Below are 24,445 nucleotides of genomic sequence, written 5' to 3'. Positions count from 1 at the left end.
CTCTACATCCTTACCAACACTTATTATTACTTGTGTTTTTGATAACAGCCATTCTAACAAGTTTGAAGTGATACCTCATTGTGATTTTGATTTGCATTTCCCTGATTATTAGTGATATTGAACATCTTTTCATGTGCCTATTGGCCATCTATGTATGTCTTCTTTGGAAAAATATCTATTCAAATTATTTACCCATTTTTAAATCAGACTGTTCAGGTTTTTTGTTATTGAGTTCTTTATATATTTTGGATATTAGCCTCTTACCTGATATGTGATTTGTAAATATTTTCTCCCATTCAGAATGTTACCTTTTTATTTTATTGGTGATTTCCTTCACTGTACAGAAGCCTTTTAGTCTGATGTAGTCCTATTTGTTTTTGGTTTTGTTTTGTTTTGTTTTGTTTGCTTTTGTAGTTCTTACCTGAGAAGCCAGATCAAAAAAAAAAAAATATTGCTAAGACTAATGTCAAAGAGTTTGCTGCATATATTTTCTTGTTTCAGATTTTATATTTAAGTCTTTAATCTATTTTGAGTTTATTTTGTGTATAGTGTGAGATAGCAGTCCACTTTCATTCCTTTGCCTGTGATTGTCTGGTTTTCCTAAAACCATTTATTGAAGAGACTGTCCTTTCCTCATTGTATATTTTTGCCTTCTTTGTCATAGATTAATTGACTATATATGTGTGGATCTGTTTCTGAATTCTCTTTTCTGTCCCATTGATCTATGTATTGGTTATGCCAATACCATACTGTTTTGATTACTATAGCTTTGCAGTATAGTTTGAAATCAGAGAGCATGATACCTCCACTTTTATTCTTTCTCAAGATTGCTTTGGCTATTTGGGGTCTTTAATGGTTCCATACAAATTTTAGAAGTATTTGTTCAAGTTCTGTGAAAAAAATGTCATTGGAATTTTGATAGAGATTGCATTAAATTTGTAGATTGCTTTGGTAATCTGGACATTTTAACAATATTAATTCTTCCAATTTATGAACAGGAAATATCTTTGTATTTATTTGTATCTTCAATTTATTTTGTCATTGTTATATAATTTTCAGTCTACAGGTATTTCACCTCCTTGGTTAATTTTATTCCTAGGTATTGTATTCTTTTTGATGCTAGTGCAAATGGAATGTTTTTTTAAATTTTCTTCCTGATAAATTTCTGTTATAGTATATAGGTACAACCAATTTTAATATACTAATTTTATGTCCTGTAACTTTACTGAACTTATTTATTAGTTTAAGAGTTATTTAGTGGAATCCTCAGGGTTTTCTATAGATAGAATGATGTCATCTGCAAATAGTGATAGTTTTATTTCTTTCTTTTCTATTTGGATGTTTTTATTCCTTTTTCTTACCTAATTGCCATGGCTAGGGCTTCCAAAAAAAGTGAATAAAAGTGGTGAAAATGGGCATCCTTGTCTTATTTCTGATTTTAGACAAAGCTTTCAGCTTTCCACTGTTAAGTATGATGTTTGCTGTGGGTTTGTCATATATTACCTTTGTTTTTATTTCCATTTGTGTGGAAAATCATTTTTCCATCCTTTTACTTTCATTGTGTGTGTGTTTTAGATGGGATGTCAGTCTGTTGTGGGAAAATAATGAGTCTTGTTTTTGTTTTGCTTTGTTTTGTTTTGTTTTTATTTTTGTTATCCATTCAGTTACTCTCAATCTTTGGAGAATTTAGTCCATTTACATTTAAAGTAATTGTTGATAGGTATGTACTTGTTGCCATTTTGTTCATTGCTTTCTAGAGGTTTTGTAGTTCCTTTGTGTTCCTTTCTTCTCTTTCTTCTTTTGCAGGTTTTATGAATTTTAGTATTACTTTAGATTCCTATCTCATTATCTTTTGTGTATGTATTTTAAGTTTTTGCTTTGGGGTTATTGTGAGGTATCACAATCATAGATCCTGCTGATCCCTAGATAAAAGATCTGGAGGTGTCCCCTGAGAAACATTTGCAAGAATTGGGGCTTTAGCAAGTGGTTAAACACCTTTCTGAGAGGTACCAGTGAGCTCTGGTGAGGCCAAGGGAAGGTGTGTACATAGTATGTCCCTGCCTATATTCCCTAAGAACAGCTCTGTAGCCTTTAGATCAGTGGCAAACCTGAATCCTCAGGTTTCACCTCAGGGTGAAGCTCCAGGACAATTAAGTGGGCCTTTTTCATGTACAGACTGGGGGGTGTTATTTTAGTGTACTGTCTGCTGCCCAGATTTGTCTGTCTTATTGTTATAGACCCTTGAGGTCCAAAAGCACAAGTCCCTTGACTACCAGAGCCAGACAATCAAGAGGCCTTCTCCATGTGAACTGCACTCCCACTGGCTTTAATAAGGCTGTGGTTGCCTGTGACTTTATTGAGTACAGGAAAAAGTGTTGGGAGCAGGTATGCCTGCAGTATTAGTAATGCCAGGGAAGAGCACTAGGAGTACAGTGTGCCTATGGCTTTAGTGAGGATTGGGATGACCTCTGGGAGCAAGGCAAGGCTATAGCTTTATTAAGGTTGTGTCCATGTGTGCCTGCCTATGTTAACAAGATAGAAAGAGTGCAAAAAATGTCACTTTCGGGATGCCTGGGTGGCTCGGTGGTTGGGCGCCTGCCTTCAGTTCAGGTCGTGATCCCGGGATCTGGGATCTAGTCCCACTTCGGGCTCCCTGCATGGAGCCTGCTTCTCCCTCTGCCTATGTCTCTGCCTCTGTCTCTCACTCTGTGTCTTTCATGAATAAATAAATAAAATCTTTAAAAAAAAAAAAAAAGCAATGTCACTTTCCAGTGCTTTGCCCCCAAGGAAAATCCCAACTAATTAATGCACCTGTGACAGATGTTTTAAAATTAGCAACTTAGTTACCCTTACAAATAATCCAGTCACTTCTCAAACTGTGGTGCCTTTGCCCTGCTTCTTGGAATGAGTGAGTTTACACAGGAGCCCCTCAAAAGGAGTATCTCAGATTCCCACAGTCCCCTGGGTCCCCTGGGTCCCCTGGATAAAAGCCCCATTGATTTCAAAAGCCAGACATTTTTCATGCCTTCCTCTCTGGTGCAGGTCCCAAGGCTGAGGGGCCCAATGTGGGGCATAAACCCTTCACTTTTCAAGGAGAGGTTCTGGTCCATGAGATCCCTCCCTAGTTTATGCTGCCATGTGTAAGTTTTGGTTAGACTTCCTCTCCTATTCCTCTTTCTCCCTACCCTTCTCCTAGACCTTTTATGCCTTGTTGTGGAGGAAGGTGTTCAGCTAGTTATCACATTTTTAAAGAAGGAATTAATCCATATGTAGTTGTAGATTTGGCATGTCCATAGGAGGAAGTATGTTCAGGGTCTTTGTGCTACCATCTTGGACCATGCTCTCCATTTCTAACATATCTTAAAGAATCTGAAGAATTTCTTCATCTTAAGCAATTTGAGTAAATGTGATTTTGTGGGGTTTTGGTTGGGATTTTCTCAATGGCTTCAAGGACAATTTGACCTTCTCATTTATTGTCTTATAATAAAATGTATAGGCATTTCAAGAGATGAGAGACAGTCTGCCCACTCAGAAGCATCATACCACCCATCAGGAAGAGAGCCCAAATTGAGGATTCCAGACGTTCCAAATAAGCAGCAATATGGAAAAGAAGCCAGTGCTGCAGAGGTGATTTGGATCCAGGAAGAAATGGAAGATAGCTATAATAAAAAAGTAAGTCTTGGGATGCCTGGGTAGTTCGGCAGTTGAGCATCTGCCTTTGGCTCAGGGCATGATCCTGGAGACCCGGGATCGAGTCCCACGTCGGGCTCCCTGCATGGAGCCTGCTTCTCCCTCTGCCTGTGTCTCTGCCTCTCTCTCTCTGTGTCTTTCATGAATAAATAAATAAAATCTTAAAAAAAAAGTAAGTCTTAAATTATAACATGTGCTCTTGCTTGTCTTTTTTGCAGAATTTTAGATGCTTAGAGTTCACTCAACTGCTTTTTTCCTTCAAGACAGAATCATTGTTAATGTTTACTAAAGTAAAGTGCATTGTCTCTTGCTTTTTAGAAAGATTGTTAAGTTTTTATCATCTCAATGAAAAAAAGTAATTATCATAGTGGAAGGACTCAATGGTTTAACTTGAATTTTTTCTTGGGGTCTCACTCTTCAATTTACTGGCTATTTGATCTCAGTCACTTTTTATATCTCCATCTACCAGTTTCCTAATCTGTAAAACTGAGATAATAATAGTACCTATAAGCATTTGATAATTGTTAGCTATTGACAGAAATATTGTTAAATAAATGTCCTGCATTTATCCTTTCTATCCTTTTACCTGATGACTTTCAAGTATAAAATGTCTGGCAGGTAAAATACAGTGACATCAATAGTGGGCATTGCCAATAGGCCTGGGATTGAATCAGGTGTTGAGAAAAATGAAAACATGGCCCTGACTCTAGATATCTTAAAATTTATTTATGTGCATAAAAATGTATAGTAGCAAAGTTATATTCAATTGTGAACATTTACTAAGCTCTATACTTTGTGCACTCTTTATGCATATTATTAATCAATAAAAAGTTAGAACAAAATAATAGACAATTGCTATGACAATCCTCTAATGTGGGATGATAAATATAGATATTTATAACCTCATTGAAATTAGAAATTGTAATTAATTTTAAGAATGACTACACTGATAATACAGTAGAAATCATCATAAATCACTACTAATCTGGCTACCTTTTTAAAATTGGACTTGGTTCCCAACCAGATGAAACTTTTTGCTTACTCATAGGACAAATAAAAGAATTGGCTTGCTCTATGTCTTTACACTGTTTGAACATGGCCTCCTAGAAAGTTTCAAAGAAATAAGTCTTAACAGAAGAGTTTATTTTTTATTATTATTTTATTTCTTACTATCACAGTTTATTAATCTGTAATTTGCCAAAAGCAAGAGAGAGTTTTTCTTCTATTTTTAGCAGAGAAATAATGGGACAGATTGTCTGACCTTACTTATAAACCCATCCCTGAACCAGTCATTAAGCCTAAGGGAATGAAGCTCTCACTGCCTGGCTTGTAATATGCAGGATGAGAATATTGTGACTGACAGTCCTCAAGACAGCATGTTTTGAAGAGATTGTTTCATTGAAGGAGGGGAAGATAGGTAAACAAGTCACATCTGTTTGCCTAACGTAGAAATTTAGACATTCTCCTGCTTGATCAAATTTTCTAAGTGGAGATAGGGGACTATTTTAAAGATAATTGCTGCAATCTGGGTAGGACCAATGACAATTGCTATGGAGAAGAGATGTAATAAGGAGAGATCTGATGGATATGGTATCTATAGAAATGACTGACTCTTTGGATACTGAGGGAGGAATCCAAGGTGGATCCCAGATATCCAGTTTGGGTGACTTTGATGAAGGTGATCATATACCTCTTAAAAAAAGGAGACAGGAAGAGAAGTAAGTTGAGGCAGAAAGGAAATAATGAGTTCAGCTTGGGACATGTGGAGTTGTAGAAAATAATAAGGAGTTGAAAACATAAGTAAAAACATACTGTAAAGATTGAAAAAAATAGATTCTTTCAACATATCCAAGATTTAAATAATTCAAAACATCTACAGAAGGAAAAGAAAAAATAAAAAGAAGAGTGGCTGAATTTGTTCTGGCAAAACCAGCTCATTGTATACTTTGCCTTATTTGGGTACCTAAAATAGCCTTGGCCTTCTATTAAGAATATCTTTTTTCCACTGCAGTTTGTTACTACTGGGAATACATCTCTGAAGAATATCATTTTTCTCATTTCAAAATAATTCATACCTTTTAGAGATCACTTGAAAAGACAAAATTAAACAATACATCATGTACAATAATAAATATTTTGACACAGTCTGTCATCTGTAAAATGTTTCCAGTTATTATAAATAACATGTCATCATAAAAAATAGTCTAATAATACAGACGAAGAGTTAAGATCACTTAAATCTCATTACCTTGAAATAGCCCCCGTTGATGTTTTGTCTGTTGTTATGTATCTCATCTCTATACATACCCACAAATGCAAATTTACTTAGGTGGGATCATAATCACAAATGCTTTTTTATTTTTTTATTTTTATTTATTTATTTATTTTTTTACAAATGTTTTTTTAAATCATGGACATCCATGTATTTTTAAAATATGTTTTAAGAATGTTTCTTTCTTGTTTCCTTCCTTTTCTTTATTACTTTATTTTCTTTATTCTCTCTCCAAAACATCTTATATTAATGATGTGTGTATATTTAGTAAATTATGTATTATATAAATATATATACACATATTTTATATGGGTGTTTAATGGATATATACAAAGCTATTGAGGAATTGGTAATTGTTTTAAAATCATTTTTAAAAGCTAGGGTCATATTATATACCTTTTCTGGCTTTTCTCTCTTTTTCCCCATTGTGAAAATCCCACCAAATCTGTTGTTTTCAGTATCAGATTAGATTCTCTCATCTGCTTCAGAGAACTTTCCTAAGAGTAGAGACAGCCTCATATTTGTTTTTTGCAAAACAGGGACATAAGCGTGAATATACTGATATTATCAATAGCTGGAAGCTAGGCTATTGAGAATGAAAATATTTGGGCTGAGTAATTCATCAAATCTCATTTATGCAAATCATGAAGTGATAACACTGCATGAAGTTGATAATATTATTATGTCTTCCAGTTTCACACATGAAGAAAATGAGTTATATAGACTTAAAATAACTTTTCTAAGAACAAAAAACCTGTACATTACAAAGTACTGTAGGCCAGTCTCACAAATGCCAACAAAATACGTTATTCCTTGTGTTTTGTGAAATAAATGGCAACCATAATAAGATCAGTATTCTCTGCTTAGAGAAAAGAATAATTGAAACTTGAGGACTCAACGCCATGTTCTTTACCTGGAGCTTTTCATGCTCCTCCCACGGTCAGTTTTCCTCTTTAGAGGTCTTTTCAGTGAGTAGTAGACGTGAATTTTCACATTCCATTTATAGAGGAGAAGAATGAGACACAATAAGGTTATTTTATCAAATGACATGCAAGAAGTCAGCAAAGGAAAGCAACAAAGAAACCAGTTTTTTTGATCCTCAGGCTAGGATTCTGCCTCCCAACAAAACCTGAATTCTGGAAAACCCCGGTCAGCTTAAGTTTTGCTATAAAAGTAGATCTCAGAATTTGGTTAATTTATGGCTTTAAGGAGAAGAAAAGCAGGAAATGCGGTACTTCATTAAGTACTGGTAAATAGCTGGGAATGAAGTCAGTCTGCATCTCTCCTGAGCTGGGGGGCTGCACACATGGCCTGCATCAAAATCTGCCAGAGAGTTTGTTGAAAGGCAGAGCCTGGGTCCACCCACTGAATCAGAATCTGGAGGATGGAGCCTGAAGGACTATGGGATACATTTTTAATAAACATGTCAGATAACTTTTATACATACATACATTTGAGAACAATTATTATGTCCTCCAAAGGACTCTTTGGGAAATATTGGCCTAGTGGGAAAGGCAGCCAGTTACTATAGGCTCTTGGGCAAGTTACTTAAATTCCCTGATATTTGGTTTCCACATCTATAAAATGGGGATAATAGTACTTATTAATACATGAAGTTATCGTAATAATTAAGAGTAAAATATGTAAAGATTCTGGAACTTAATCATTAACTATAAATGTCATCAAGACCAAATTAATCATTAGAGAGAAAGCTTTTGAGCTTTAGAAAACATGAATCTGATTAACTTGGTGTAAGTCTTTTTTTTTTTTTTTTTTTAAGATTTTATTTATTCATGAGAGACCCACAGAGAGAGAGAGGCAGAGACACAGGCAGAGGGAGAAGCAGGCTCCATGCAGGGAGCCCGACCTGGGACTCGATTCCAGGACTCCAGGATTACACCCTGGGCCGAAGGCAGGCGCTAAACCGCTGAGCTACTCAGGGAACCCCTGGTGTTACTCTCAGTTTGGAAAAAGTCTTGAGGGGCCAGCCCGGGTGGCTTGGCACTTTAGCACCACCTTCAGCCCAGGGTGTGATCCTGGAGACCTGGGATCGAGTCCCACATCTGGCTCCCTGCGTGGAGCCTGCTTCTCCCTCTGCCTATGTCTCTGCCTCTCTCTCTGTGTGTCTCTCATGAATAAATAAATAACTAAAATCTTAAAAAAAAAAAAGTCTTGAGGAAAGGAAGCTAGGAATCCAGTGATACACAGTGGCTAAACTCAAATGAACGTCAAGATTTTAAAACTCTTGTGAAGCACCATCACTTCCTCAAGGCATTCTTTAGGAGCAGGTAACATTAATGGGAAAGCAGACCCGGGCAAAGGCATAAAACAGAGGAGGGCAGTTGTGAGATCTATTCAGATAGGGTAGTGCTGTATAGGTAATGGTGGTGAAACCATGTTGCCTCAGGTGCCAGATGATGAACCAATGATACCAAGACAAACTGAAAAATAGCAATATAAATACAGACCTTAGGGAAAAGATTAGGATGTGCCAAATTAGAGAAAAAAAATGAAATATAACCATCACCACAATAAAAAAACAACCCAGAATCTTGGTGAATTATAACTTTGTAAATGCATGTGCTGGAAAAAGTTCATACCTTTTCTCAAAAAGGGAAGCAATTAAAAAATGAAATTTAGAACCAATTCTAATAAGCACTATAAGAAATTTTATTAAGGGTGCTTAGATGTGACCAGAACTAAGTTACAATCTCCCATAGCCTTAGAGATCTCAACAGTAGAAAAAATAACTGTCTTTTGAGTCCTGTTTCAGTGGGAAACTGTCCCCATCTCATCCCCATTTTAGAATAACACAATAAGATGCTGACTTTAGTCTTATTTAGTCTAAATCCATTCTGAATTAAGAATATTAGTATAATAAGGTAGCCTGGGGTGGCTCAGTGGTTTAGCGCCACCTTCAGCCCAGGGGGTGATCCTGGAGACCCAGAATTGAGTCCCACATCAGGCTCCCTGCATGGAGCCTGCTTCTCCCTCTGCCTGTGTCTGTGCCTCTCTCCCTCTCCCTCTCTCTCTCTCTCTCTCTCTCTCTGTGTCTCTCATGAATAAATAAATACAATCTTTAAAAAAATATATCAATAAAATATCATTTCCATTAATAGGTTTCCTATGTTGTGCCTCTTGTTTTTTATACAAAACCAAATTAGTCAAAGAGAAGGAGGAAAATGTTAATTACCATTTATTTGGTTCTTAGCCAAAGCTAATTATTTTTTTCCTGTTGAGTTGTATGAGTTATATATCTTCAATATTAACCCCTTATTGGATATATGATTTACAAACATCTTCTCATTCAATAGTTTGCATTTTTGTTTTGTTGATGGCTTTCTTCACTGTGCAGAAGCTTTTTAATTTGATGTAGCTTCACATGTTTATTTTTACTTTTGCGTCTTTGCTAAATACAATTATATGCTCATTTTACTTATAAGGAAATTGAGGAGTAGGCTTAAAATCATTGAACTTGTCAGGGTCAGAGGAGGGGTTGAATCTCTGCCACAGTCTTTGTACTAATTACCATATATAGAGAAGAGGGGCCACTCATGTTGTTAGATGAAAAGAATTTAGAAGTTCTTTATTATATCAGTGGCTAGAGAAACCCTGATTGTGTTAGATTCTAAGTCCAGTCCTGTATTTGTCCTGCTTTCTATTCCTGGAAGCATCCCCTCAGAGACCCAAAGGGTGACATTACAACAATGAAATGAGCCATCTGTCACTGAATATTTTGGCTACAAAGCTTTATTTTGGATCCAGTAGGCAGGAAAAAGACCGGACAGGGATTCTGCAGGGTGAAGTCCAGGGCAAAGGTCTGGTAATGACATTGCTGGTGAATGAAAACCCTTCTCTCCTACTCCTGAGGGCTTCCACCATGCCTGCTACCCAAGTTGATGATGATGATCTGGGAAATATTATCAGAAACTGATTCCCTCAATCGCCATACTGCTTTACTTTTATTATCTGGAATCAGGGACGACTTCTCTAATGACGTGGAGGGAAAAGAAATAAAACATTTTAAATGATGTTAACAACAATTTTTAACCTGCGGCCAAGAATACTTAGAATATTTTTTATTTTTAGAAAATAATAAAATTATGCTTACATTTAGATTCTCAAATTTTACTTTCTTTTTTTTAAAAAAAATATTTTATTTATTTATTCATGAGAGACACACACAGAGATAGAGAGAGAGGCAGAGACACAGGCAGAGGGAGAAGCAGGCTCCATGTGGGGAGCCTGATGTGGGACTCCATCCCAGGTCTCCAAGATCACACTCTGGGCTGAAGGCAGCACCAAACTGCTGAGCCACCTGGGCTGCCCTCAAAATTTATTTTCAAAGCAAAGTTTTCTGCTTTGATAAAGTTTACTCATTAAAAAAGTGAAATTTCACAAGACTTGCCATTTTAGCTTAGGAAACTGTGATAAGTCAACACTGTGTTTTAAAATGAATGCAGTGACTAAGGAAAAACACTTTATTTTACCTGCATGAATTTTTCAATTAATCAAAATCAAGATAAAATATACATGTTTAATATTCAGGAAAAAAAAAAAAGATTTCTGACATTGGCCTCTGAATTTGTAGGGACCAGGGAATGTACTTACAAGAAAATTAGTTAGGAACAACTTTTTCCAGTTAAATAGGAAAGGGCATCTCAAAATTCTTAACTTCTATTAACTTCTCAACTTCCAACAATGTGGTTGGCAATTTACCATTTATAAACCTGGGCTCATCTTAACTTTTTAGGTTTTGGCTTTGGCATCTGGGTGATATATAGGCATTAAATTGGGGATGTCTAACCAGAACATCTCAACATCACGAACATCATCATCACTGGGCATATAGGTCGCAAAGCATTTTAACACTTGCTGGTACCTTGCCCACCTGCAAGTGTGCCTAATCCAAGAGAGAATATTGATCTAAATGTAAAGGAGTCACAGGTCATTTTAAATAAGCAATTGAGTAAAATAAATAGTAGATGATAAATTTTTATCATGCGTAAATGGAAGAACAAGTACATAAGAACGGATGGCAAACAACAGGAATTAAAGAGTTACACGTTTAGCTAGGGAAGAACCAGTGATTCTTTGAGGATAGGGCAGATTTCCTTGGTAGGTGATGCAATGCTGAGAGAAGTCAATCACAGGGGCCCTTTGGCTTAGCAGAGAGACATGGCTTCTGGGAGGTTGCTTACATAATGGCCAGAAGCAATGCAGACCTGGTTGGGAAGAGCTACTGCAGTTAGCTCCAGTGGAGCCTGATGGGTGATAGAAGGCTGTAAATAGGAATGGGCGCTAAGGACTCAGGAACTGGGGGGAGCAGGTCAGGGGATGGAGCGCAATATGAGTCAAGGCTAATGTAAAGACATCAGCTGGGAATGAAGGAACAGATATCAAGGGGTTGCTGAATTAAAGATGTAGGGGTCAGCAGGACAGCTATCGTTTCTTATTTTTTGTAAGGCAAGGTCGGAGAATTTAGTGTCTTCTAAAACCATGTATTAAGGAAAATTGATTGCTAAAGTAATGTTGCAACTCTCTTCAAAGGACATCTACTCTTTACCATTTCAGTCTAACTTTTAAACTTTGAAACTTCCATGTCCAGAAATTTAATCATGATTCTCAGTGTTATTTCTAACAGCTTCTGCCTATTCTTACAATGTCTTGATCTCTTGAGGATACAAGTCTGACAATATTTGTATTAATTCTGCTTGCTAGATGTAGTAGGCAGAATTCTAAAATGGTTCCTCAAGAGTCATTGAAAAGTGGTATATTGTATGGCAGAGTTAACTTTTATTTTTTATTATTTTTAAAAACTTTTATTTATTTATTCTTGAGAGACACAGTGAGAGAGGCAGAGACATAGGCAGAGGGAGAAGCAGGCTACATGCAGGGAGCCCGATGTGGGGCTCGATCCTGAGATTCCAGGATCATGCCCTGAGCCAAAGGCAGATGCTCAACCCCTGAGCCACCCAGGTACCCCCAGAGTTAACTTTTAAAAGAGTTTATCCATGTACATCTTTTCTTTTGTAAGATTTTATTTATTTATTTGAGAGAGAGAAAGAGAAAGAGAAAGAGATCACGAGCAGAGGAGAAGGGCAGAGGAAGAAAGAGACTCTCCAGTGATCGGGGATCCCCATGTGGGACTCATCCCAGGACCTTAGGATCATGGCCTGAGCCAAAGGCAGACACCTAACAGGCTGAGCCACCCAAGTGCCCTAACTAGGTACATCTGATCTAATCACATAAGCCCTTAAAAGCAGCAAGCTTTCTCCTCCTAGTGGCTGAAGAGGAAGAGAAAGAGATTCAAGACCCAAGAAACATTTCGTGTGCTATTGTTGGCTCAAAGAACTTGAGAAACTGAGAGCAGTCTTGGGCTGACAGCCATCAAGGAGATGGAGGCTCCTGTCCTACAGTAGCAAGGATCTGTGTTCTGCCAACAAGCTGAATGCACTTGAGACTAGATTCTTCTCCAGAGCATCTAGATGAGAGTTCAGCCCAGATGACACTCTGACTTTGGCCTTGTAGGATGCAGCCAAAACCACCAGACTTTTCGACATATGGAACTGTGAGATAATAAATGGGCATTGTTTTAAGTTGCTAGTTTGTGGCCGTTTGTCACATAGCAATAGATAAATGTTGTTTCTTATGTCTAGGCAAATGGGACTCCTGCCTGAGTGATGTAATAGATAAACCTCATCTAAGCATTCATTCTAAATTTCCATGATCCTGTGGCTTCATATTATATCACTTTTGTTCATTAGCATACATTCTATTTTATTGGGCACAGAAATATGATGAGGCCTCGGTGTTTTCTTCTCTGACAGCCTAGACTGAATGATGCTACACTTAATTGTGTATCAGCTGGTGCAGGATTTAGCTCCATGAATGCAGAAGTCAGGTTCACCAGCTGCCCTGTGCAGGGAAATCACCCCTGACAAGTTGAGATTTGCCTGTCACTCACTCCTTGAAATTCTTCTCATTTATGAAAGAAAATGTAAAACAACTATACATCACAGGATGTTAAAATTGGGGTGTTGCAGAAGGAAAAAAAGCCCTTCACTCTAACATCAGGCAGATTTTTAAAAGGTTCCTGGGGGAATGCTGCATTAGCTGTTAATGCACGCGGACATTTGGAAAATATGTACTGCTTACATATTCATGAGGGAGCTTCTATTTGCATACATCTCAGTGTTAAGGAGAGTCAGAGCAAACTAAATCTGCAAGATTGTCCCACCTTCCCTTTAGAAATGGGACTATGAAGGACCTCCTGGTCAAACCTTTTAAAAACTTGACATAGAGCAGAAAAAATTTCTAGGATCCTGCCTTATGTTTTATTTTCTTTCTTTTCTAGTCATATGTGTGAAAAGAGGCAAAAGCCCAAGCGAAATCTTTTAACTTCAGGCCTTATAGACTAATAAGTTGTTGTTACACTTCTAAGGGCCCAACCCCCGTCTACTGGGTGAATCAAGTCGAAGCAATTCAGTCCCTGGCCTTTTCTTATTAGAGAATGAGAATTTTCTCATCTCTAAAATACTTACCTCATAGGGTTGTCACAAGAATTTAGTGGGAAGTATATGGAAAGACTAGCATTGTACCCAGCATTATAAGGGCTCCAGGAAGCAGCTTATTGATGTTATTTTAACTTTCCATTTCTCTGGAGAAGAGACAGGGTTGTGTGCCTAGAACCTGCTAGTTAATTCTTAATATGGCTTTTTCAGTATAAAATTTGGATCTTATAGTTTGTTAGCATTGGCTGAGCAGTGCAAGAGTTGTAGGACCCGGTGAAGTTGGAGGATTGTTAACTTAGTTAATATGTGCCATGCACTTTTATGCACTATTTTAAGGCAGTGTTTAGAAATGATCCTGATAAACTTGGACAATCTGCATATATAACTACATATTTAGAAATATATAATAAAATAAATTCCTAGAGAATAAGATTGTTTGTTTGTTTGTTTTCTCTCTAAATATTCCTGTGAAGAGCAATTTACTTCCAAGGAGTTACTGACACATTCAACTGGGGAAGGACAGATTAATTCTTGTATACTACCAGGAAATCAAATTAGAGATTATCATTCTATAATGCAATGAGTTGTTAACACTCTAAATTTTTTATCAAGGCAGATAAATTAAGAAATCAGTTATAAATCTTTTGTGTGTTTTGTACATAAGAATATAATTGAGAATGGAGTGATGTTGTATTTTTGATACTTAAAAAGAAGGTAGAACCATGCAGTGGTTTTCCTAGATAGTTCCATTTCTCCCTTACTCATTCATGACATAAATCTCGAGAAAAGAAACATGTTTTGAAGTTCACTTTCATTAACAGATGTATATCTGTGACCAAGGAAAAATAAATTTCGTGCCTGTAAATTCAGAGTTGGAAAAAAATTCTGGAGTCATAACCATGTAGAAGCTCATTTATAACAGCTCCATAATTTCAGAGTTTTGAAGTCACTTCCATACAAATATATCCCTCATTCGTTTTCCTTCCTCCATCCACATTTGGAAACAGGCAGAATTTTGGTAATAAAACCTTTAAGGGCAGTGCTATTGTAACCATTGTAGGGAAAAGAAGTCTCAGGGACCTCTTGGAGAATGTGTCTTAGGGAAGGTACAATCTTATCCCTTCTCCTTGGTGATAACTGTTAGAAATTATAGATTTCTAGAATTATGTGTTCAAGACCTTGTGATTTTTTTCCTTTCACCAACTACTCAGCTATTGCTTTTCCTCCAATAGATACCACCTCAGTTGCTACACAGGTATCTGTTTTCTATGGTCCCCAAAGCACAGGAGCCTTGGGCAGTTGCCTTGCCTTAATGCATATATTTTGATTTCTGTAAAAATGATAGTTCTCTACATTTAACTCTGGTGCCACTTAGAATGATGTTGCTAAAGCTTTGCCATTGGACTTCTGCCTTGAGGTGGTAGGATTTGGATAAAATGCACATCCAATGAAATAAAAAGAAATCTATCATCTGAGGAAAAGCATACATCTTTTAGATAAACATGGAAGTAACCACAACTCAAGGGAATCCAGCATGCTCTTTCCCTCAGGGTTGAGGGAGGATGGGGAGTAATTCAAGAATATTCTGCTTGGTATAAAATGCATATACAGAGAAGGCTGTTTCTGGCAGATGTGAACTAGGGTACATGCACAGGTCCTTAGGAAAATGATAGGATGACCTTAGCTGTCAGTTTCTGCTCCTAGGTCTTAACCCTCACTGAGTTTGTTGTATATTTTTATGTTATGAGAGTACCTGAGTTAATAAGAAGTTTTGGTCTGTATCTTCTATCTGTACCATATACCAGGTACTATTCTGAGACTAAGGAGAAACAGTGAACTGCCTGACTAGTGTCAATATCAGCAGGAAGGTTGAGCATCAGCAAGGCAAGAGCAGGAGTCCAAAACTCTCTCTCAAATGTACCTAAAGTCAGGAAGTTGCCTAGTGACTTATCTAGATCATTCCATGCATAATGGGATAGAAATGTTGTTCCTTATGTATTATTGAGGGATTAAGAGCACCAAATACCTCACATCCTACATTTTGAGTGCTGCCAGGGTATAGTGAGAGGTGCTGGTGCTGAGAACCAGCTCTATAACCAACCACCTTCTCTGCTTCCCCATCCTAGATAAGGTCCCCAAGTAAACTCTGTGTGTGTGTGTGTGTGTGTGTGTGTGAGTGGAGGGAAAATGCTGCCTTTAGAAAGGTTCTGTCTTTGTGGAGAGAAGCTGTTCTTTCCATATATATGCATTATCACCTCCCAAGACCAAGGAAAGGAGATCTCAAGATTGCCAAGAGAGTTTGTGGGGATGGGGCAGGTGGGGTGGAGAGGGTGGGTGTGAATAGATGGCGGATGGCAGGGGACAGGGTGCCTGAACTCTTCTGCTGTCCCCACCTTCACAGAGTGAGAAACTAAGGATCTCTTCATTAAAATTTGAGACCCATTGGGCCTGCTGAGTGCTAGTTGCTCCTGGGACAAGTAGAGAAAGATTTGCAAAGAAACAGCCTGGAAGAGCAAGTTGCACAGACACAGTGGTACTTCCTCCATTTAGGCTGAAAAGGGCATGAAAGTTGAGAGGGATGGGGCTAAGCTATTTTCTGGAAGAGGAATTCTTTGAAGCAAGAGACTGTGGGGCTGATGGCCAGGGGTAGGAACTAAGAGTGGGTGAGTAGTCTGTCCAGAGCCCCCCTTCCAAATCTGGAAACCTTGCAGTGGGAAGGCTGTCCTGCAAAGAACTGCATGTTTTCCAGACCAGTGTTTGGCTCCCAGGCACACAGACAGCAACAGAGCCAGTTGTTCTTGGTTAGAGAAACAGAATTGACAACAGTCAGAACTGCAGCCTTCCTTGCTCTGTCAAGTAAGGAGGCATTGGTCCCATTTCTTCATTTTTCAGTTCTCTAACACTGGAGGAGCCAACACCTAGAAGAGGAAGGGATGAGGCCTGCTAGGGGAAGGCGGGGGGAGGGGAGAGAATTGGTAGAAATATGTGGAGGCAGTTATTTACTGAAAGAAACAAGATGTTTTTGTTTATACAGAACAAATTGAGGCTCCTCAATAAACTGGGGCAGATATAACTGGGCAGACTAACGATGGTGAAAAACAAAAGTGCACCAGCTAAGCTGGGTGCTACCAAGAAGGGAGAGAGACAGGAAAAACAAGAAAAGGAAATAGGTGGAGGGAGGAAGGCAGGGAGTGGAGCCCTTTATCTGCTTCTACCAAGTAGAGGGTTGTGGAAGCTTCCATAATGGGCCTGAGGAGCTACCCTCAATGGAGCCTGAGTCCACAGGGTAATTCTTAAATCTGTTGTCCTTCATCAATAATAAGTAAAACCAGGGATCCCTGGGTGGCGCAGCGGTTTGGCGCCTGCCTTTGGCCCAGGGCGCGATCCTGGAGACCCGGGATCGAATCCCACGTCGGGCTCCCGGTACATGGAGCCTGCTTCTCCCTCTGCCTGTGTCTCTGCCTCTCTCTCTCTCTCTGTGACTATCATAAATAAATTAAAAAAAATAAAAAAAATAATAAGTAAAACCAATGGCAGCTCCCTTTCATAATTGTCATTTAAGCATATGTATCCTTCTCTAGATTGAACGTGCATAGTTCTTTTCACCATTGAAATCTTTCATTATTTTTATTCCCTTTCTCTTTCTAAAATGTGTTAGATTTAAAAATACATACATATATATGTATACATTTTATATATATATATATATAAACAGAAATCATTTTCTGAGTCTTTCATTTCCCTTCATGCACATAAGTAATGATTTGATTTCATGGCTTGAACATGAGAAGCAGAAGCTAAATCAATATTGCTGAACACATTTGTAAAAGAAAAGAATTTTGTTTAAGTTTGGTTTTTGTTTGTTTATTCATGAGAGACACAAAGAGAGAGAGGCAGCGACATAGGCAGAGGGAGAAGCAGGCTCCACACAGGGAGCCTGATGTGGGACTAGATCCCCAGACTCCGGGGCCATGCCCTGAGTTGAAGGCAGACGCTCAACTGCTGAGCCACCCAGGTGTCCCAGAAAAGAATTTTTAAGCGAATTTCCCAACATACACAAGTAGATGAACTGTCAGGATAGATTATTTCACCCATTTCTAGAAAACAAAATAAGTATGGATTCTTTCCACTAAAACAGAGTTTATTTCTTGCCATTCTTTACATTGTTTATGCCAAAAAAAGTAAGGCGATATCTACAGTTATTTGAACAAAGAGTAGCCATTGAGTTTTTTTTTTAAAGATTTGATTGATTGATTTAGAAAGAGCACACATGTGTGTGCATGTGCAGAGGGCAGAGCAGGAGATGGAGAAACTCCCTCCCTAGTGGACCTGGAGCTGAGCAGGAGCCCATAGCGGGCTTTCTCACAGCCCTGAGATCATGACCTAAACAGAAACCAAAAGCCAGAGGCTCAATCAGCTGAGCCACCCAGAGGCCCTAGATTGCTGTTTGATAAAACACACATATACTCACACTTTCTCTTTTCTTGATCAAGGAAATGTTATTTGCTGCTACACTTCCAATCTGGCTAAATGTAATCATCAAGTTGCCAAAACAAGTTAAAATTGAGAATTTTATTGGAACAGTCACTGTAGATGGCTGCCACAGAGTCTGAGGGCCACAGATACATCATCTGTAATGCTGGGAGGAACTTTCTGGAAGAATATAAATTTTACTTCCACGTGATTTCGATTTTATGGGAGACCATAACTTCTGGAATTCCTAATAAAGAGGGAAAAGAAGGTTGTTTTTAGTAGATGCTTTTAGAAGAAACGATTAAATGTGTTCTGCCAATGAACTCTTAAAGACTGTGCAGGTGCCTCATAAATACCCAGGCTTAGCCTATGTTTGAAACACATTTACTGCTTTGATACTATAAATAGAGACATTTACTATCTGGTATGACTCCATAGTAGAACTTACATCAGGTACACTTAGATCATAGGATCTAAAAAAAGCTAACTTTTTCATATGCTTGAAAAAATAAAGCAATGAGATATACTCTTGGCTGTGGATTAATGACTATTCATAGAAATTAGAGGGTTTCCTTTTTTCCTTTTACCACTCTTTTTAAATATGACAGAAGTCAATATTCAGATGTGTATATTTGAGCATATCTGCTGATAAAGTTAGAGCAACACATATATATTTGAATAAATACATAATTTTTTTCAAAGATCACAGTGCTTTAAAAGTAACATCTTCTAGATTGTTTTCACAAACTTTTTTTTCACACATCAATGAAGGTACTTTGTTAAATAACAATTATAATGAACACTTGCAGAGAGTAAATTTTTCAGAAGGATTTTTTTTCCTCTTCTTTCTTTTGGATATTGTGGAAGGGTATTATTTGCCCCTGTCCAATCCACCTCTGGAGATGCTGGACTTCCCAGGCTAATAGTAAGGGTCTGTGAAAGTAGCTTCAGCTCGAAATGCCAAACTTCTTTGCTCCTGTGCCCAGTAAAGGAATTTTCCTAAAAACTATATCCCCTTTCAGTCATTTTTAAGTTGACATCTAAAATTTGTTTTAATTGTAAGTTTCAGTAAATTCATTTTTTTGTTACTAAGAAGTAGAAAATATTGAATATCTTGTAAAATGAAATGAGAATTCATGTAATTGGCTAAATATTTTACAATATGATTTGACTATATGTATCTTAATTACCTTACTGGATAAAGCACCCTAAATAGCAAAGAAGGCATGTAAAATTTATAGCTACGGGGTCTTTCAAAGTCTTAAATTTTTAGGTAGTCCTGTAAAGCACTCCAGTTACAACAAAAAGAATCAGACTTATTCATCTGTATTTCCTTAATTGTTTTGAATTCAGGAAAATTTCAAAATAGGTCAAAATATTTTCCTTTTTAATGTAAACTTCATCTTAACAACTATGTTTATATATATTTATATTCACATATTTATATAAATATTGTGTATTATTAAATATATAAAATATTATGTTCTAAAATATTGTAATAAAATAAAAATATATTTATTTATCTATATGTAGATACATATAAAACAGGGGTGAACAGAAGATTCTGTGTATTCAAGATGTTTTGATTGATAATGGAAGGAGTCTTCTTCCAAATAAGTCTTTCCCTTTATGACTTTGTTTGGGGCCTTGGAGACTTTTACCCAGAGAAAAAAGTTTCTTAGGAGACCCAGAGAAATGCCCAGTAGTGAGATTTGGTGTGTGTGTGTGTGTGTGTGTGTGTGTGTGTGTGAAGGTATTTCTTTTTCTCTATAAAATGGGGAGAAGGACCATGGAGAAGTAGCCTCATTCTTTGGCAAATCAATTTTTGGAAAGAGCACTTATGAAAGTTGAGGATTTGAAAATTTAGTCTCTTAAAACTATTTGTATATGTAAACCCCCAAGCAAAGCCCAATGGAAAGATCACCTATCTAGGCAACATCTTTCTTGATCTCTTACAATCCAGTACAGTTTTATGAGGCATACCTTGAAGTGAACCTTGATCTACTGCCACTCCTTGTCTACTTGTTGCAGTAAGATTGACTAATTAATAGAACAAGTGAATAATGACATCATAATTTAGTGGTCTAATGGTAAATGTTTAACAACTGGCTCTTGGGGAAGGCTTCCTTCCTTCCTTTATAGCCCATTTCTGGGGTATAAATACTCCCACTATGGCCTATTTCAAGCTACAACATGAAGTAACCTGGCTTGCAAAATTCCTGAAATTAACAATTAGCTCTCAGACTCACATGACCTGGTCTGAGCCAGCTTTAGCACATCAGTGTAAGGGGAATAGGGAAAGAATACAGGGAAGGGAAGGCAGTGTATGAAAGGTGCATTATTAAGCCAGCTACCACAATGAGCAGCTAGAGCTTATTCATTGCAGGTAAGCACATGCCCCAGAATCACCTCACCAAAGAGCCAGGGAGCTGGAACATTTATACATGTGAGTCCCTGAGAGCTGTTGGTTGAGGGCTGCTTCTGAGGTTGCTCATCCTGGCTCTTCTATTTTGTTTGTTATGTAAGGCCTTTGGCCCTCAGTTCTGGGAAATGTCCTCAGGCCAGAGATGTAAATTTTGGCAGCTGGAAGAAGCCAAAGGAGTAAGGGTGGGCACTGACCAATGTCTGCTGTGTGTTAAAACTTTCACCAAATGTGAGAATGTGACTTAGGGCTCAGGGCTTGATCCCAGGACCCTGAGATCATGACCTGGAGCAGGTATCAGTTGCTTAACTGACTGAATCACCCAGGTGCCCCAACCCCACTTATTCTTAAATATATCAAAACTTGAGAGTCATTTCTTTAAAAGGTGATTACCAAATACTGGTCCACCCAGGGGATAGAGGGAAGTTTCTTATGAAACAATGATCTAGGATTATTATTATTATTATTATTATTATTATTATTATTATTTTTATGACAGATACAGAGAGAGAGAGAGGCAGAGACACAGGCAGAGGGAGAAGCAGGCTCCATGCACCGGGAGCCCGATGTGGGATTCGATCCCAGGTCTCCAGGATCACGCCCTGGGGTAAAGGCAGGCGCCAAACCGCTGCGCCACCCAGGGATCCCTAGGATTATTATTTTTTTAAAGATTTTATTTATTTATTCATTGAGACACAGAAAGAGAGGCAGAGGCACAGGCAGAGGGAGAAGCAGGCTCCATGCAGGGAGCCTGACGTGGGACTCGATCCAGGGTCCCCAGGATCAAACCCCAGGCTGCAGGCGGCGCTAAACCGCTGCGCCACCAGGGCTGCCCTGATCTAGGATTATTGTTTTAAAAATAAATGCAGAGATGCTCTCTAGTCCTCCTTTCTCCAGAAGTACGGCTTCAAGTATATTTCTCTGTTTAAAGCATCCAAGTGATAATAATGCAGTCTTCTTTGGGAAAAACAATAAGTAGAGTTGATACAGTGGTCATAGGGCTGCAACTACAGGAGTTGGAACCAGGGATAATTTCTAAGTAAGAAACTGTCACTATGTTTTTAATATTTATGTCAGAATTCCTAAGGACCTGGTGGGGCGGGGAGCCTTTACCCCATCTGGCAAAATTGGGATTAACAGTAAATGCAGCTATATTGCCTGGTGGTAAAGAAAGCCCACTAGTTCTGCATTTGTGTAAACTTACCCTATCATAGTAAGTATGGATAGAATGGGAGACACTTTCTAGACTAGTATTGCTGCCTGCAATCTAGACCAGCACAGTGACTGAATCTAATGTCCCTTCCCAGGTGAACGTTTGGATATAAACAGAGAGAAAGAAAAATAGTAGCTATGGGTAAAGGAATAAATAAATGGGTTATGTAATGAGGGAAATGTAATATTAAATTAACATCTCAAAAAAGCCTCAGAGCAAGAAATGGTATGTCTCTTCCCATGGTGAAGCCATATATTGCTGGCACTGCTATTGCTTTTGGAACCTGAGAAGATGGAAAGGAAGCCTGAAAACCTGAGTGGCCTTAGTTTAGGAGACATTTTCATACAATATGGTGATTATGGCCTGGATAGTTATTAATGACTGAATGAGATTTTAGTAATGTTGCCAATATCTTTTGACTTTTATGATTATTTTGCTATTAGGGATTTGTGTTTGAAGCCCAGGGTGGGGACTGTGATACTGTGATTTATAATAAGAAATATGTATTTGCTCTAAGTCACATTTATGGCAGGGAGCTGTTAAAATCCTTAAAATTTCCTAAGTGATAAGAGTGATAAAGGTGTCTTGATATCCATAACAAACATGTTTCAACCACATCTGAGTTTATGTTATGAGGTAACTTTTGGCTAGCTCCTGAGGATGAGGGTAGGTTACCAGGGGAACCCCCTTCCAGGAGAGAAGAGGGGCTAGAGATTGAGTTCAGTCACCAATGGCCAATGATTTAATCAATCATGCCAATGTAATGAAGTCTCTATAAAAATCCAAAAGAATGGGGTGTGGAGAGCTTCCGGGTAGGTGAACATATGGACGTTTGAGGAGAGTGGCACACTCAGAACATGGGAGCTGTATGCTCCTTCTTATATCTTGTCCTATATATCTCTCCTATCTGGCTGTTCCTGAGCTATATCCCTTTATAATGAACTGGTAAATATAGGTCAATGTTTCTGAGTTCTGTGAGCTGCTTGAACAAATTAACCAAACCCAAGGAGGGAGTCATGGGAACCACCAGTTTATAGCTGGTGGGTCAGAAACCTGGAATTGAAGTGTGTGTGTTGGTGGGTGGGGTAGGGAGGCCAGTCTTATGGGACTGAGCCTTTAATCTGTGGAACCTGATGCTACCTTCAGATAGATAGTGTCAGAATTGAGTTGTATTGTAGGACATTCGGCCATTGTCAGAGAATTGCTTGGTGTGGAAAAAAACCAGATTGTGATTGTGTCAGAATTTTAGCAGCACGGGATCCCTGGGTGGTGCAGCGGTTTGGCGCCTGCCTTTGGCCCAGGGCGCGATCCTGGAGACCCAGGATCAAATCCCACGTCAGGCTCCCGGTACATGGAGCCTGCTTCTCCCTCTGCCTGTGTCTCTGCCTCTCTCTCTCTCTCTCTCTGTGACTATCATAAATAAATAAAAATTAAAAAAAAAAAAGAATTTTAGCAGCATATCTGTGAATGTTCACCAACTCTGCTTAAGCGTTTTATATGAAATCTTTTGTCAGTGACGCAGTTGATTAATACTCTGCCTCTTACTCACTCTCACCTTCTAATACATGCCCTCCCAGTTCCCTGCCATAAATACTGAGTATTTTTAAACTTTCTATTACACAGACTATTTTCTTAAAAAATAAATTAGAAATTTTGCTAGTTACAGTAACTCTTCTAGGAAGCTTTCCCTGATGTCATATTCCTTTGGCCTCCCATATTCCAGGAGAAGCTTTCCTTATGGCACTTGCACCTTGCATGGAAATGATGTGTTTGTTATGTGTTGGTGGTTCCTGCAAGACTGCAGGCTCCACGGGTATGAATCTGGTTTTACTCATCTTTGTATCTCCATCCTTGAACACAGTGTTTGATAGATAGTGGGTATTAATAAATACCTACTAAACAAAACCACATTGCTCTTTAGGAGCATATGAAAGAAACTCAAGAAGATAAACATTCTTTGTGAAACAAAAACATTTATGAGTCCTTTTGAAAAAGGAAAGTTCAATCTTATAAGCTATAAGAACTGATAGACTTTCATAAACTTGCATTTGTACTTAATTCCTAAAAGAAAAAAACCAAACAAACAAAAAAACAAAAAAACAAAAAACAAAACAAAAAAAATTCCTAAAAGGATTGGTTAGTATTCTTGCAGCAAAAATATTCCAGCTATCCATGACCAATCACTAATGTGTATCGGTCTGTTCCTTCTCTCTTTCTCTCTTCCTTCCTTCCCTCTTTCTTCCCTTCCTTCTTCCTTCCCCCTTTCCTTCCTTCTTCCTTCCCTCCTTTACCCCTTCCTTCCTTCCTTCCTTCCTTCCTTCCTTCCTTCCTTCCTTCCTTCCTTCCTTCCTTCCTTCCTTCCTTCCTTCCTTTACATGAGAGAATAAGTATGGGCCTTTTTTTAGAAGAGTATCATAGATAACAATATTATCTACAATGATTAAAGATCAGCATAGGGGCAGTTTCACAATAAATCCTTTAAGTCAAAATAAAGAATTTTTAGTAAGTATTATGTCATTTATTAAAATACACTAAAGGAAAAAGAAAATAAGAGGCTCAATAAAAGACAACTTGCTAAAATTTCATCTTAACAACTTGTCTAATGCAGGAAAAGTAAAATATTAGTTTAGTGACCTGAGAAATTCCCTTTGTGGGATATGAAAGATTTTCAAGACTGATTTATGGATATATATTTCATTGCTATATTGTCATACCCTATAGTCAAAGCTGCAGAAGAAGTTATTGGGAGATGTTATGAAATTTCTTTCCTTTGGGAATCCTAAGATGGGGTTTGAAACCCCTCTCCTTGATGGGTTCTAAAAGTGATCTGACTTAGACCAGAGGATCCCTTAGCTTTTCTT

At 38.0% G+C, this 24,445-nt stretch overlaps 1 long non-coding RNA gene across 3 annotated transcripts in view; it reads left to right on the top strand.

The window, feature by feature from the left end:
- The window catches only part of LOC111092834, a 275,718-nt gene that overhangs the window by 100,892 nt on the left and 150,381 nt on the right, over nt 1-24,445 (top strand). For 2 of the 3 annotated variants that reach the window (XR_005379939.1, XR_005379940.1), the window contains exon 2: nt 3,497-3,672. This is a non-coding gene — a long non-coding RNA (uncharacterized LOC111092834). Of the gene's footprint in view, nt 1-3,496; nt 3,673-12,246; nt 12,562-24,445 lie in introns of those variants that run through there. The other variant, XR_005379938.1, reaches the window with a different exon arrangement.

Source organism: Canis lupus, chromosome 27 (genome assembly GCF_011100685.1).
Source record: "Canis lupus familiaris isolate Mischka breed German Shepherd chromosome 27, alternate assembly UU_Cfam_GSD_1.0, whole genome shotgun sequence".
In the NCBI taxonomy this organism is placed as follows: domain Eukaryota; kingdom Metazoa; phylum Chordata; class Mammalia; order Carnivora; family Canidae; genus Canis; species Canis lupus.
This window is presented reverse-complemented; position numbering and strand designations above follow the sequence as displayed.